The following is a 15,788-nucleotide window of genomic DNA, read 5'->3' on the forward strand; positions in this document are numbered from 1 at the left end:
AAAAGACCTGAGGTGTCAGCCTGCCTTACAGGAAAGCTCTCAAACTTTGGCATGTAGGCCCATGTTAAAGTTCTCCAAAGTGCTCTAGTATTCTGTGAGGAGGGGAGGGTTGGTGGTCTCCCTAGGGCAGCAATAGTCTGCATTTGTCTCCCAGTTCCTAACTCAGGTTTCCAGAACAAAGCTATAGAATGTCTGGCTCCATGACTTCATTGAATGGTAAGCCCTTTATTTCACTTGGCTAACACCTGCTCTGGCTACCATCCTAATAGTGAGATTTCTTAGTTAATGCTATCAACCTTCTACATGTCTCCCTTCCAGTCTCCTAGACCCTCACAGGTTTATTTCTTTAACGTTTGTAGCCGTACTCCTGTATGCAGTTGTGTCTCCATACAAGAATACAGATACATGCATCGGGCAAAAATGCTACAGTTTAGATATAAATTAATGAAATAAAAAAAAGGAGCTGAAGTAGCTTATTTTCACCTTATCTGCTGCATTGATTAACATGTTTTGGAGCAGATAAGACCCCTCATTTTAATTCTAAGCATGCAGAAGAGTGGCATCTAGCTGCTTAGCCTTTAAAATGTATTTTCCCTACTCCCTCCCTGAAAACAATACGCACACATCATAGATCAGATAGCAGAGAAAAGGGAAGTTACTCTTTTCTTATGGGGAATCTAGACACCTGAATTCCCATCACATTTGTCTTACAACATAGGGTTTCGCCTCCATCTGCTTGCATGCATCCTGCAAGGCTCCCAGCTAGCCCTTCTGGCAGGCAGCCTTTTCAATGGAAAAAATGGTGAAACTAAGTGCTGCCTTTTGCATGTAAGAACCCCGTGGTGAGCCAACTCAGAGGCCCCGGAGACCCGGATCTGCAGCTTCCTCGCCTCAGGGGTTCAAACCCACATCTCATACCAGGCTGTGGGCTAGGCTAGGATGGGTGTTTTTCCCAGCTCCATCATGAGCTGTGCCATTGTGCTGAAAGAGATGAATAGAGCCGAAAGGGGAAGGTAATCATGGGTGATGAGGGATGGTGTCTGGGAAAGGAGGTGCAGGAGACACTTTGTTTTGGTTTCTTCTCTCAGACTATTTCCATGTTTTGTCTGAAGATGATTATGTTTGAAATTCATAATCATTTTCTGGAGAGGGGACCTTTCCTCTCCAGGCAGCTAGAGTCATTCCTGGACTCCCTTCCCCTCTCTGTGAGACCTGCTTCCTTCCTGTACAGCCCAAAAACCTCAGGAAGAAGATCCCAGGTTCCACCAACTGAGACTACCTATGTGTACCCAAGAAGGACCCTCTCGGATGCTTGAATTTTCACCCCAACCTCTTCTGCTGGGTGTGGAATACTTGTCTGTCATCATGACTAACAAAGAATAAGTTACTGTTAATTAAAATTCCCCAAAAGCATGAAAGAGGCTGTTTCTATGAAAATTTGTTTCATCAGTTGTGCCCCCTTAACTTCCATCACTGTATTCATCTCAGAAATGAATTACACAGAAAATGTTGAAGGAAATGCATGACTGCCAAGCCAGTCACTCCAGGTATTATCTTATTAATCTTAATTGACGTTTCCTTGTTTGTCTCTCTTATTTTTTCTTGCTGCAGCTTTGCATAGCCCTTTTTCTAAATTTCAGGTGATAAGTCCAGAGAAAGGCACTGTTTATTATCTAATGAACCATATCTTAGTGGAAGATTGCTTTGAGGGTATTTGATACTATAATATCAAAGAGAAAGTGTGCAAAGGAAACGGTAAGTAATAACCAGTAGCTTTAAAGTAATGAAACCTTGAATTTCTTTTTACCTTTGTTTGTAGCAACTCAGCTCCAAGGATGTGTTGTCTTTATCAGATGTTAGTTCTTTGAGACCAACCTCTGTTTTCAGCAATGGTCAGTATCTGATGCACAGCAGGAAAGTATATCCCTGCCCTATTGGCAGTACGTATCTAGGTGATACTGTAAATCTCAGCAGTGACAAAAGACAGCTTCCTTCTCACCGCAGTGTTTTACAGCTGAAAGCTGTTTTTTTTTCTCTTTTTGCCTAGCCCTACAGTTAGACAATGCTTTGAGATAAACTTTTCTCCACGAAAAACTGCTTATAAAACTGATTTTAATATATTTCATTGTTTTATATAAGTGGAAATAAAATCTTCAATTAGAATTAATTTTATTTAGAAATTGTATCTTGGTACCTGAAGTGTAGTGCTACCAAATCTCTACCCAGATTTTCACAACAAATACAAGCTTTCACAGTTTAAATAAGGTACATATTTCAGTTTTTCTTGTTGGAGTTTTTCACTCTCCTTAGAAATCAAACAAAGAAAAACATTTTTCAACTAGTTTATTTAGACCCAACAATACTGTCACAATGATGTCGAAAATAGACAAGTGCATTCCCAGTCCTCAAGGCTTACTCAGTGTGAGACAGATACACTTCAACTCCAGAAATTAAAATTGCCCAAAAGCCTGGAGACATTTGGAAGAGGGAGTTCACCTATGCTGAACCAATCCTTTATGTTACCACATCAGCGGTGATGAAAGCATGTAGGTAAAGGTTTGCTTAGCAAATTACTGTGTCATACAGCTTACCTTTTTTGGTCCCACCACGTTTAAGCAGGCAGCATGTTCTTCTTGTCTTTGGAAGATCCAAAAAGAAAGGCTCTTTATTCCACTGTTAACACTATCTTTTAAGCTCCATGTTTTTGGAATATGAAGGATGTTCTCCTGTGTAGTCATTTAGCATTGTTCCAAGCAGCTGCACCTGAATACCATGGGTGAAAATAAGTTTCACACACCTACTGGAAACAGGGATAAGGAAATGCCATTTGCACAGGTATAACAAGTAATTTGTGCATCTTCAAAGCTTGCAAAAATGCTTGCTTGTTTTTATGAACTGACTATAGTTAGAAACAGGTGTGTCAAAGCTGAAAAAGCTACCTTTGGGAAACAAACCACAAGATTTACTTGGTAACAGTTTACTTGGATGGTTAACCTTTGTGATCTCTGTTCGAGGCTTGCCTTCAAGGTCAGCTTTCTCTTTCACATGTACTTCTTCTACTGCATAGGTATCTCCATGAGCTCTATCTATGTGGTATCTGAAATGCTTAACTGTATTTTTAGGAAGTATGCTCATTTTCCAAGAGGGGAAACAGACCACAGTAGTCTAGATACCTTGCCCATGGTTGGTCAGGAGATCAGTGGTGAAAACAAGAGTTGAACTTTTACTGAACTTAATTTCTAGTAAAGTAGCCTTCTGTAATGTCAAGGTAATGGAAGAGAGAAATCTCTGCTACTGCATGATTAAGAGATGTTGGGAAATTATGGAAAAACAGTAAATATGCATGCAGAAGCCTTTATTTTCTGTGTTCAGATCCATCAGGACTGCAGACACACTAAATGCCTATATCTACATTGCTCCTTTGGAATAATTGTTATTTCATCGGCATAATTATTTATCTTCTCATAGGCCTAATGTCAATAAAGTAGTTCAAGATCCTCACGTACAAATTATTTTTGGTCAAAGTATAATGAATAAGCTTCTCTGGTACAAAGGATGTTAGGTTTCATTAAACTGACTGGACAAACTGGTCTGTCATCACCAGTATACTAAATAGGAGTGCATCCCACCTTGTTCCCAAAGCTACATTTTGTTTTTCCATGTTGGATTTCTCTGGAAAAGCAATTGAATGCAGAGTAATAATTCTCAAGCCAACGCCTTCCTGGTGGCATCTTCTCTAAAGAACCAATAAATCTACTTGGCCCTCTTGCAGATGGTTCAGATTTGTGAGGGAAAGCTCTGGACCTACTCATTCACGAGCCTTGATATTGGGATCCCTCCACCTTAGGAAGCAAAGAAACTTTCTTCCCCAGCAAATTTTATAACTGAACCCAAGAAAGCTAAGCAGTGTCTTCTATGGGAGGGTAAAGACCCCTTTAACAGGGTTTATTAAGGCCTCCCCAGTTACTCAAGAGCAAGCAAATCACATCTCTCTCCAGACCACCACGGACATTTTCTGGTGGTAGATGTGCTCTGACGCTGCTTACCAGCAAGAAAAAATGTGACAGGATCTGGCAAAGAACTGCTCTGATACACTTACCTTTGAGGAATGTCAAAGAGCAAGTAGGGAACTTGTGCTCTGTCAGCAGAAAAAGACATTTCTTCGTAATCAGAGGGTAGAAACCAGTTCCGTTCTCTTCTCATGTTTTGAGCAGAAACTTTGACAAAGGAGTGAATTTGCCCCAGAGCAGTTAAAACAAAACCAAAAACCCAAGAGGTCTACTCCACAGGCATTTTCCTGGCATTCTCTGACATGCAAATGTCTGATAATATCACCATAACAGCTGTTATCTCAAATGTCTGCCTCTGGGCAAATTAAAAGTAAAGAAAAGCCAAAATACTTGAAGAGATGAATATAGAAGGCATTTGCCAGTCATTTACTGGCCTTGGATTGCCTTCTGTCAGGGGTAAAATGAAACGTGTTTGCTTTATAAGAAAATTACAGAGCTGTCATCTTTGCAGCTCATATATGTAGAGCGACATCATTGCCAGGACTGAAGGCAAAAGGATTATTTTTTTAACCAGAATCTGAAACATCCTTTCTCAAGGATATGCTTCAGCCTTGCTGCCATGGAGCAGCAGGAACAGGGCTGCCCCCAGATGGGGACCAAGCCGGGATCCAAGGGGGACCCCCATGCACACAGTACATAAGCACAGCTATTGCAGACGTGGCAAGTGGATAAAGTAGGTCCAGGGTCCACCCTAGGGGTCCACCCAGGAGCAGCAGGGGATGGGCCTGGCTCTAAGTTCAGGTAGGCTCCAGTCCTCATCTCTGGACTCTTGGCTGTGCTCCTTGATTGAAAAGTTCTCAGCTGGGAGATGCTGCTTGCACAGATTTCTCCCAACCAGCTCCCACGGTGGCATGCTGGTTTTATAGTGGGAGCCATGTAGCTAGATGGTGTAGCCTACAGTGCCAAAATGTATGTGCTTTGGCATCAGGTGTAGAACTGAGCTAATATACATGTGCAGTTTAAATGTTGGATAACTTGGAGGGCAGGTAGAGAAACTTGGGTCTATGTGGATCTGTGCTAGTAAGGACTGATCATTTTTCTGATGATCTGGGGGAAGAGCCATTCATCTGACAGGGGCCAACAGGCTTCTCCCATCATGTGGCAGCTTGTGGAGATGGGTTTTTCACTTGAATTAGGTAACATCAAGCCTGCACTTGTTTTCTTGAAATGTCCAGTCTCTGGAATGTGTAAAAGATCGTTCAAAGAAAGTTTTCTGGACCAGACTGAAGTCAAAGGCACTGAGTGCTCTTCTCAGAGCTGTCAATGGGGGAATTAAAATGCAACTAGCAATAACGAAGCTACTAGAGGCAGGGTGAGAGAATAAGGGCTATTACTTTCAGTGTCCTAATAACATACTAACCTCCACAAGAGAAAACTTATACATGTGTTTGTAGGAGGTTCCAATTCTGGACCATACCATAACTCAGTAAAACTCTGCCTTTATAAAAAATAACTCCCTACTGGTTGTTATCCATTTAAATTGTGTCCACATGTAACAAGCCTGGCTTTTGCATATTTCTGACAACTCTGGAAGCAGAATTACCACAGAAACCTGCAGTATTTTAGTGGGAAGGGGGTACTACTAACCATAAAGCTGATATTGAAAATCCATCTGTGTTTTCCTATTTGAGTGCAGTAGGCTGAAGCAGGCCAAGAAAGCCACATGGGCCCCAGGAAGAGAAGCACCAGGGGAAGGAGAAGAGAAGGTCATCTTGGTTTTGTTGTAGAGGGAAAATGAAAGCTTTACAGGTGTTCAGGGAATAGGAGCTTCACCATTTCACTGGTGTCAGATAACTGTCTGTAACCGGGATGTTTATTTTAATATTCAAACTTTCAGCATTACAGAGTGATAACTATGGGATAAAAGATGTCCAAGAAAAGCTACGAATTGTCAAGATTTAAGATTAAATTCAAGAAGCAGCAGTATAGATAAGACAATGCAGAGGAAGTTAGCAAATCCTGCTTCTGCTCCTGCCTCTGCCCGTGGGTTTGAAAGTGTCACTTTTCTTCTTTGTATATGTGTTTCTCAAGCCTTCAACACCTGTTTTACAGTTGTAGCAGATCTTCCCCACTAAGGGTGTGGTTCCATGAGCATTTTCATAGGCTCACAGAATGAGTAAATTCAGATCAGGAGTGCGCTTTGGAAGTGAACCTCCCATCACCCCTGCTCACAGTGCCTGGTGCACAGGCAGAGCAGGGCAGAGCCTTGTCCCACTGCCCCAGGCACAGGGATAGGGCACCTCTGTGGGGACAGGGAGGGGCCAAGGTGGAGCTGGAGAAGTTGAGTAATTGCCCGCAGAAAGTGGAACATAGCCTGGTGACATGCCACACTTTTAAATGTCTTTTGTGTCACTGGAGCCTTTTCAAGGACCGAAAGGGACCAATTTGTTCTGAAACGTTAATTAAGGGACCTGGCCTGGGAGCTGCCTGCTGAGCAGCACCTCATCGCAGTCCTTCCTGTGACCAGTCCCTTGGGACTCGTCGGGAAGGAGCACTTCAGTGAAAGGCGCTTCCAGGAATGATAGTTTCCAAGACAAAGCCCTTTCTCTGCTCCAAGAGTTAAAATTTTTCATTGTAATTCCTGGAAAGTGATCTAGTCTGAAAAATCCTGGCAGTTCTTACAAGGGTAAGAAAACGATCATGGTGGAGGTTGTGTAAAACAAACAAAACACTTGGAAAAGCTTTAAATTCAGGAGTATGAAATTCTGGACATTACCAGCATTTTGTAAAAATGCCCTGACATGGTTTCTTGCAAAAGTGTTTGTGAAACTTTGGGTAAACTTAAGCTGTTTGAGTCTTTTGGTTGGAAATCATACAAAACTCTGTGGTTCTTATTTTTCATCTGCCAAAATTAAGGAAACAATTGTACTGCATTCCTTGTAAGTGTTAGGAATTGCACTTTACTAAGTAAAGCTCAAGTGAGATTTAAGTAGAACTGGAACAAACTCTACTCACTGGTTTTTATGACTTTTGAAATGTATACAGATTCAGTATGCTTGTCTCTGCTGTATTCTTGTGGTGACTTCAGGTAAATATTGCAACTGATGTGTCTGCAACCTGAATGAATAGAGAATTTAAAAACATATATTGCTGAATATTATGGGAAGTACAAACTATAGTTTTGCTCAAACTCTAGCCTTCCTGCTATTTACACTGGGACCCTTGAATAATATTGGAAGTGCTAACTAATTGTGTCTCTCAAAATTACAAGCAAGATGCTGTTCCAGGTTAAGGTAATTTGGGAACAAAGCCATTGGCATAATTCATTGTACTATATATAAAACTGTAACGGGGAGAGTAAAAGAAAGCTTTCGTCTTGTCATCTTCTGTATTTCTTCAGTACATAGTACCTGTACAGAGCTGTGAGGGCTTGCACAACTCGTAATATGTTGATCAAAAATCTCTGCTGGCCTAAGGAAACATGGATCCGCTGCAGTCCACACATCTGTGCCAGTTCACACTACATCTTCTCTGAAATGAAACAAGCAGCACAAGAAAATAGAAGTTGCCCTGAAAAGTTTCTGCTCTTCAGAAATAACAGTATTCACTAATCAACAGCAGCTAATTCCCTTTTTGCCTGCCCCCAAACCCTTGTCCTTACTGTCTCTGTGAGACTATAAATTGATCTTTGTAACATGTCCAGAAGATTAAAAATAATCCAGGCTCTCACAGAACACAGAAACACGTTGCTTGTTCCAGAATTGAGAGGTCCTCGGGGAGGTGCTGCTTTAAAGTTAAACCAAGATAACTTTAGCATGAGTGTCACACCAATCTTAACTGTGCTGTGTCCAGGAGATGACTCCTTGGGAATCAGTTTCCTAAAGTTTCATAAATATCGTCAAAGAGAGTTTTAAAAAAAGAATAGAAGTAGACTAAGCAATAAAGACCTTTCTTTGCATTGAAATATTCCTGGTAACTCACTGGGTGGAATTAATATAGGCCACATCACCCCTAGAAGCACAAATTTTGTTTAATATCAGTTTTGCATGCCACAGTATAACTTTTCCGCAGGCTCCAAAGAGGACCTGTAAATATCATGTAACGTTTCACGTGCCAGAATATCAATGCCAATTGGATTTTCAGGTCTGATGTTTATTTTTGTCTTTTCAGATAGGACAGGTCAATGTACATCAAGTGGTTTACAGATGTACCAGTAACTATTAGCCAAACCACAGTGCTTTAGGATTTATACAGCATAAAAGAGTCGACCTGCCGAGTCTCACAGTATCTGCCAGCTTCCTCAGGTGAGCTTCATGGTACTGCCTTGCTCACCAGCAAATGGGCACTTACTGAGAACAAAGGAGCTGCCGTGTGCACCTGAGACGTTCATACTGCTCTTGGGGGTACCATGACTCAGGATCACACTGTTCTGTGCATGAAAGTTTGTGCAAAGTCCCTGAAGTTGGTTGTCTTCTGGGGAAAGAAGGGGTGACATGATTGCAAAGACCTTGTTGAGTCAATCAGAGCTTCTTCGCACCTCTGTTGCAGCAGCTTTTTGGGGTCTGAATAGCCTGTTGCTGTCTTTGAAACCAGTTTCTGTCCACACCTAAGAGCAGGAGATAGTGATCACCAATCTTTTACTAAAATACGCAAGAATTTGAAGCACTGCTTCTGGGTTAAAGAAAAAGATTTTATTTTATTAGGAAAGTACACTCTACCTCTCCTCTAAAAACTGTTTCCAAAACTGTACACTAATCCAGCTAGCACAATCATCCATTTGCACAGCAAGCCCTTAGACACTATTTTCCTTCTTCCAGATGACTTTCGTAGCCCACCTGGGAAATAAATTACTGGGCAGTGCTAGAGTTAGTAAATCTACATACACTCATAAAAGTTCAAACCAAAGTGTGATCATCAAGTACTTACAGGTCAGTAATCACACCCTTAATTTTAAGAAATAATTTAGAAGAAATGGTATTATCTGGAGAAAAAGGTCCTTCCTTTTCCTTTCCAAATTTCCCTGTATAAGCTAGTAATAAGTATAAAAATTAGGACCTGGCTGAATGCTTGCTGAAGCCAATGGAAAGTCTTTACTTAATCCCAGGGCACTTTGATGGGAGCCCTTCAAACCTTTCAAGAACAGCACCTATGTCATAAGCACTTTATAAGGTCCCAGTTATATTGCCCCATTTTGTGGGACATAGCTACAGCCTTGAAATTAAAAATATACTTAAATACTTTGCAAAATAAGGATGCACTTTAGAGCCAAGTATAGGCATAAGATCTGTGTCAAACAGGGCCTTAATATTTAGCAGACCATGCTGTTTGCTGTTCACAGATCTCTTGCCATTTAAGCTACGGGTATTGGTTTGATTTTTGGAAAAAGGGTCTTCCAGCACATTCTTCATAAAATGATATCTTAGAACACTAGCTAGAAGTAGTATGACAGACTCTTTCAAAGGTAGGCTTTTGTAGAAAGTGATATAGTTAGATAGTTCTCCCAGTTTACTCTCGGGTCATGCTGAGGTTGCACTGGTTCCAAGAGGTGTGACAACGAAGAAAAGCATAAAGTCATGACAACAAAGGAAGGCATAAAGCTGCAATCCACTCCTGATGGCTTTTCTTTACACCATTTTTTTTTCTTTGCAGTTGAAGAGTCTAAGCATGTTTCAGTGGTTCTGCGCTCCCACTGCACATCGTCTGCAGCAGCCAGAGTCAGCCCGAAACAGTCTCCCATAGGTTGCCTTTCAAACGGAGATTTTCTCACAGCGCGATCAACCGCCTTTCCAGCAAATCACAGGTGTTCTCCACATGGCGTGAGCAGGTGAGAGCACTACTTTGCCAAACTGTGATGAAGTTTGGTAGCTGAAATGCAAAATGCAAGTTTGGCCCGAGATCTGAATCTGGCACTCTGCTTTATCCTCTGCTCCGAGCCAAATCAAACTGCAGCACGTCATGAAAACCAAACGCCACTGTGCTCTGGATCGCTTAAGATCTGGATCCAGCTATAAACTCTGATGAGGAAGCTCCTCTCTCTGCATGTTACAGCGGTGCTGGTGTGCAACATATTCCCGCACTAGCTAGAGATGGGGGCACTCTGAGAGAAATTCAAACACCTGAAAGTATGCACCTGAAAGTCTATAGAGAAGAAGCTAAAATGCAGAGAAAGCATTGGGGGTGCAATGAAATTGATGCTCCATGTAGCTTAAAAAAAACAACCAACAAACAAACCCAGGAAAGAAACACACAAGCAAGATTTATGGGTGGTTCAAGTTCTGACGCAAAGCACCCCTTCTGTCTTTTTGGCTCCTAAAGTCACTTATTATTAGTTTAAGAGCTGCCAAGCAGACAGAGTAATTCATTCAGCCCACCTGTGCTTTTTTTGAGGGGAAAAAAACTGAAAGGATGTGTTCCGTATTCTTCAGGAAGTGCTCCTCACTGTGGAGTCAGCTCTGCTGAAGCCTTGTGAGCTCTCGCAGGACATCTGTGGCATGCCAGCCCGCCCAGGTGACCCTGCTGCCCAGGCGATCCCGCTCTTGCCTTCTCTCTTGTGCTTTTTTTTTTGTTGTTTTGTTAGGGAAGGATTTGAATTTTTCTTCTAGTGTGTTTGGAACTTTTGGTAGATCCTTTGACATAGAAATAGGCTCATCTTTCAAATGCCTGTGGCACTCTCTGTGAAAGGTGATTTTTAAAAAGCCATTTTATTTTGCTTCCTGGCAGTGATATCAAAGGAACAATCAGTGCCTGATTTAGAGCCAACAATTTATTTCCATTATAATAAACAGAAAACAGTGGCATGCTGCCTTATTAGTTATTCACTTTCCAAGTCAACAAACTTGGAGGGTTGGGATGAGATCTAACCAGAGATATGCTTTGATGTTTTCAGTTTGGAGAATTGGTCTCCTAGACAAAATGCTGAGCAATGCCGGTGCTGGGGGAAGAAGGAAGGGAAGGAAGGGCAGAGGGAAGGGAGAGATTCACTAAAAGCGCAGGGCAGGGGGTAGCTACTGGAAGAGCTGGGTATTTTGTGGCATGGTGGTGGCTGGTTCTAAGAAGACATTGGAGTGGTGATTGATTACCTGGGGGTCTCACATCAGATGTAACACATGTGCAAAGAGCAGCAGCTGGATTGATTTTAGTGTTGTTACTTTGATTTATAGCCATTGAGGATCTAGTTCAATGCACACTCAAGATCTGCTACTGTACTTCAGAGGAACCACTTTGGTGGTGTGTTGCTTAAGCTGATGGATCCAAACCAAACCAGATGTGCACAGCAGCTTTTCTCCCAGGAGCAAGCTGTTGGTCTTCTAGCACTGTCACATAAATACTGCTTTGTAAGGAATGCTGCTGAGCAAAATGAGTTTCGGTATTTGTCACTATACTTTGTTGTTTTAGCACTGATTTCACGTATGTATAACATTGCAGGAGGGGAAACTCCTCAGCAGAAACAGGAGAGTTAAAGTGCTTTGAAGTATTTTATTCCATATGCCTAATGGGACAGAGGAGCTATGGAAAACTATCTCACAAGAAGGTCTTGCAGGTGGGTATAAACATTAAAGGTAAATATCTGCTATTTTTCTATATAGAAAATTGTGATAAACTTCTTTCTTGGCATCGTGATTTCACCAACATTCCCACAACAAAGTATCCCTATTATTTAATAAAGCAGAAAACCTGAATGTGGTGCAAAGCAGTTGATCGTTCCTTGTTTATAAATCTCATCTCTCATGGACAAGCCACACCAACCTTTTTGGATTCTTTTTTGAGAAATATACAAACACATTAAAAAGATATTTTTTCTCACAGAAGTGATGCTTTAAACTGCCCAAGTGGTTTGTCACAGTAACCAAACTGATAGAGACAAAAGTAAGTGAAGTAGATTGTTTGCCTGTGCATTGTAGGGAGATATATACCTGCTGCCTACCTATAGATTTTTATTTTAAGGGAATTTCTGTAGGGATTTTTTAAAAGCCTGAGGAAATTGCAAACTTTTCCAAAGCCAAAAGAAAACTTGCCATTTTTAGGAGGAGCAGGGCAAGCTGCAACCTGTTTTAGAAAAGGTATTGCACAGTGACCATAAGCCATTACCTTTGAGGTAACCAAATGCAGCACAGAAAAAACAAAAATACCTGTTAGGAAGAAATGTCTCATCTGAGCAAAGATGTTTAGTAATAGTTTTATGTGTTATTGTCAAACTGCCTTTAAATAGCCAAACCCGTAGTCATCATGGAGGAGAGAGTCTGAAGCAGGTGATATTGCACATAAGATCACTTAGTACTTCCTTGGGCCACAAGAATCTGCATGATGATGATGATTTTCAGAGAGCAAAGTCATATACTGGATCCAAGCCTCAGAGAGTTTCTTGAACTGGCACTTTTTATTTAAAAATACCTACTTGTAATCACCGGCAGTGACAGTCTGTTGCTCGCACAGCTCAATTTTCAGTGCAGAATGGCACTTTCAAATCCTGCTTGAGCAGTTTCCTCTCCTTTGAACCCTCTTTCTTATTACCAGATGCTCAGTCACAGTCTAGCCCTCATTCTTCCAGTCCACCCATAAATGGAAGCAAATTTCCACCAAAAGCTTCCTTGGGGGCATAAGGAAATTAGGGAAAGAATAGACCTGGAGTCCTCTCATGTAGCTAAAAGGCCTCCGGTCAGATACTGCAGCCAACTTCTCTTTCCTGTGCTCTGTTGCAACACGATCAGCCTTTTTCCTAGCCTAGAAATTCTGGCTTCTTGCTTTATTCCAGCCGATCCGCCTTCAGTAGAGGCATGATAACTAGCCTTGATCCTCCTAACCACAGTAACCTAGGCATCCCACAAAAAGGACTGCACTTCTTGCCCTTCTGCATTTCCATGATTGCCTTCTGGACAGTAACAGATGATGCTGAAATTCTTTCACCAAAGATATGAGCTTATCCTCCCTCCTTCAAATGCTGGTTCTCTCTCTCCCATGCTCTTAGTTTTACCTCATCAGCTCAGTCTTTCTGCTGGCCCCCATTCATTTCTCAAGCCAAAAGTCTGTATGTTTGTAGCCACAAAGTCCCAGAGTGCAACGTGTTCCAGCATGTAGTGATTTCAGGTTGGTGATGGCTGAGGCCAGTTTGGATGCTGCCTCCCCTCTTGTTAAATGAGGCTGGGCATCATACAGTAAACAGTTACGGTGAGGAAGCTGCAGCTGGAGCCATCACATGGCATAAAAGGAGAAAATACCTAGCCAAATTAATTCCAAGAAAGAATAAGGTTGGTGTTTCAGAGGGCAGTAGGAACCACCTGTGACATATTTGTCTTTTTATTTGTCCTTGCCCTGAGTTCAGTAAATATTCTTATTAATGTATGGAAAGGTCTTCACTGAGTGCCTTGTTTCTAAAATCTTGCAAAACAGATGAAGGCAGGCAAGGGGGGAAGGCATGAAGGGCCAGACAGCAAAGCTTTTGGGTGAGGTCCTCAGAGTCACACAGAGGATCTGCTGAGGAAATAGGGACTGAGAACAGGTATTGTGAATCTTTAACTCCTCTACATCCTTTTGATACTGACCCAGATCCTACTGCTATGAAACACCTCTGAAGGCAGCGCAACTATGCATGGGCAGATGAGAGAGACATTGCCTATTCTTTTTTCAGTCATGTCAGATTTCCCTGAAATCTGTTTTATCTAACTGCCAGACAAAGCTCCTCAAATCTGCAGCCAGCATTATTTGGTCAGGGCATGGGGGCGAAAACCCCGGCATTCAACAGAGATTCCTTGGAGTATCTTTAAGATCTTGGATCACATAAAACAGTCCCCTCTCATAAAAAAAAAAAAAAAAAAAAAAAAAGCACACAAACTTACCATTGTTGAGTGTGTCTTTAATAGAATCAGAAACAAATTTGTGACCTTGTGGCCCAGAGGTGGGAACACCGTCTATAAACTTGCCCAGACATAGAAATGCATTCTGCCTGTCAGTAGGAGTTTGCCATTGAACATGTATATAAAAAAAAGCTGGTGTTACATTAGGCCAACATTTTTTAAATGCCACAGCTCACTTTATATGCCGTAAACCTTGTTAATGTTGCTAACAAGAAAGTTAAAAACTCAAAGCTATAAAAATAGGAATGCCACTGCTAACTAAATAAATATACGTGAGAACCAAATATTCAGATACAAGTTCTGGAATGCCTTGTGTGTCCAGGGAGGGAGAAAGAAAAAAAAAAAAAAACATTAACCTGAGTTGTTGCTGATGTTATAAGAGCTCCCTATGGTCAACAGAATTGTCTCCCCTTGGGCGTTTGACTTAGTTTCAAATGGGTTTTGAGAATTCGACACTAAAGCCTGGACAAAGTAGCTGGTCATTTCAGAAGTCAGGCGCAGGTGGGCAGCAAGGACCATGCCAGCAAGGATGAGGCAGCCCAGGGCCCGGATGGGACAGGGAGGGAGAGGGGTTTCATTCTACCTGACTCAACAACAGATTGTTAACGTGGCAGCAGTGGGAAAAATGTTTCCTTCAAAACAGGCCACCTACATGTTCTGGCCCCTACTGTTGGCTCTGGATCCAAGTTAATAGACCCAGTTTGTGCCTGTTATACATAATCTGGGATGTGTCATGGATCTTTTCAACAGCCTTGACTCTGTAGTGGTTCAGGGGCTGGATCTTCCAGGGATTATTTTTGGCATTTACATTCTAATGATATATATTTTGAGTTGTTTATCTATACAACTTTTTAACTCTATAATGTAAGAATTGGGACCTACTCCTGATGTTGGGCCTTCTGGCATCAGTTATGTGGGTTCACCTCTCTATTTACCATTGGCAATTAATTTTGTGTCTTCTAGTCTTTGATTGTGAAAAGCAACTTTTCTCTTTTCCTAATTTATTACCTCCTGGAAATTATGAATGGAAGATCTCAAAAGATATGATGTTTACACGATGAATCTTTGTTTACAGATTGTGTAACGTAAAAGTATATACATCCTATGCACGCACTTATGTATATAAATCTAGAGGAGGTTATACAGCGAAGAAAAGTGGGAGAGAGTAAGAAGTGTTACTTTCACTTTCCTGTGGATGCAGGCCTTGGCTTTTTCTAAGAACGCACACTGTACAGTCCTTCTACCCCATCAGTGTCTGGAATGCAATGTATTGTCAGATAGATATGAAGCAAACTCCTGTTTACTTAAGCATTAGTTTCCTGATCCCAATCCTAAACTCTGTTTGTGGAAGTCTTGTGGACTGTACATCAGCTGCTAAGAGGCAAACTGATGGCTTAACCCCATAAACAAGAAACACACCCTCCTCCCCAAAGGGATCTGTAGAAATAAGGTCAAGTTGTCAGGGCCCTGAGTGCATTAATAGTCCTTGTTTGCCCTGACCCAACCCCACCTGGGGCCACCAGCCACACCTGAGAGCCTGCACACCTTCTCCTCATTGGTCTGGGGATGCATTTAATCTCAGGCTTGGGTAACCAGTCCTTGTAGAAGCTGTACTGGAGGTGGATGTTTCTCTAATGCTAAAACTGGCCCTATGTTCTTGAGAGACCCTCAAACCTGTTTTGAAGAGGTAGGTCACTTGCTACTCTGTCTAACCCTAGAAGGTCTCAAAAAAAAAAAAAAAAAAAAGAGTATGTGAACCAGAAGAACCATCTGATGGGGCCCTAGAATTGGAAACTATCATTTCAAGGCATTCATCGTGCAGGGAGGTTGGTTTGCTTACTGTCCTGGGCAAGCCAAAGGCCAGGAACTGCAGATTTGTAAGGACTGAGTAGGATCCAAGCTGTTATGTGCATACATGGCATGTAAG

This window comes from Numenius arquata, chromosome 7 (genome assembly GCF_964106895.1).
Source record: "Numenius arquata chromosome 7, bNumArq3.hap1.1, whole genome shotgun sequence".
Taxonomy (NCBI): Eukaryota; Metazoa; Chordata; class Aves; order Charadriiformes; family Scolopacidae; genus Numenius; species Numenius arquata.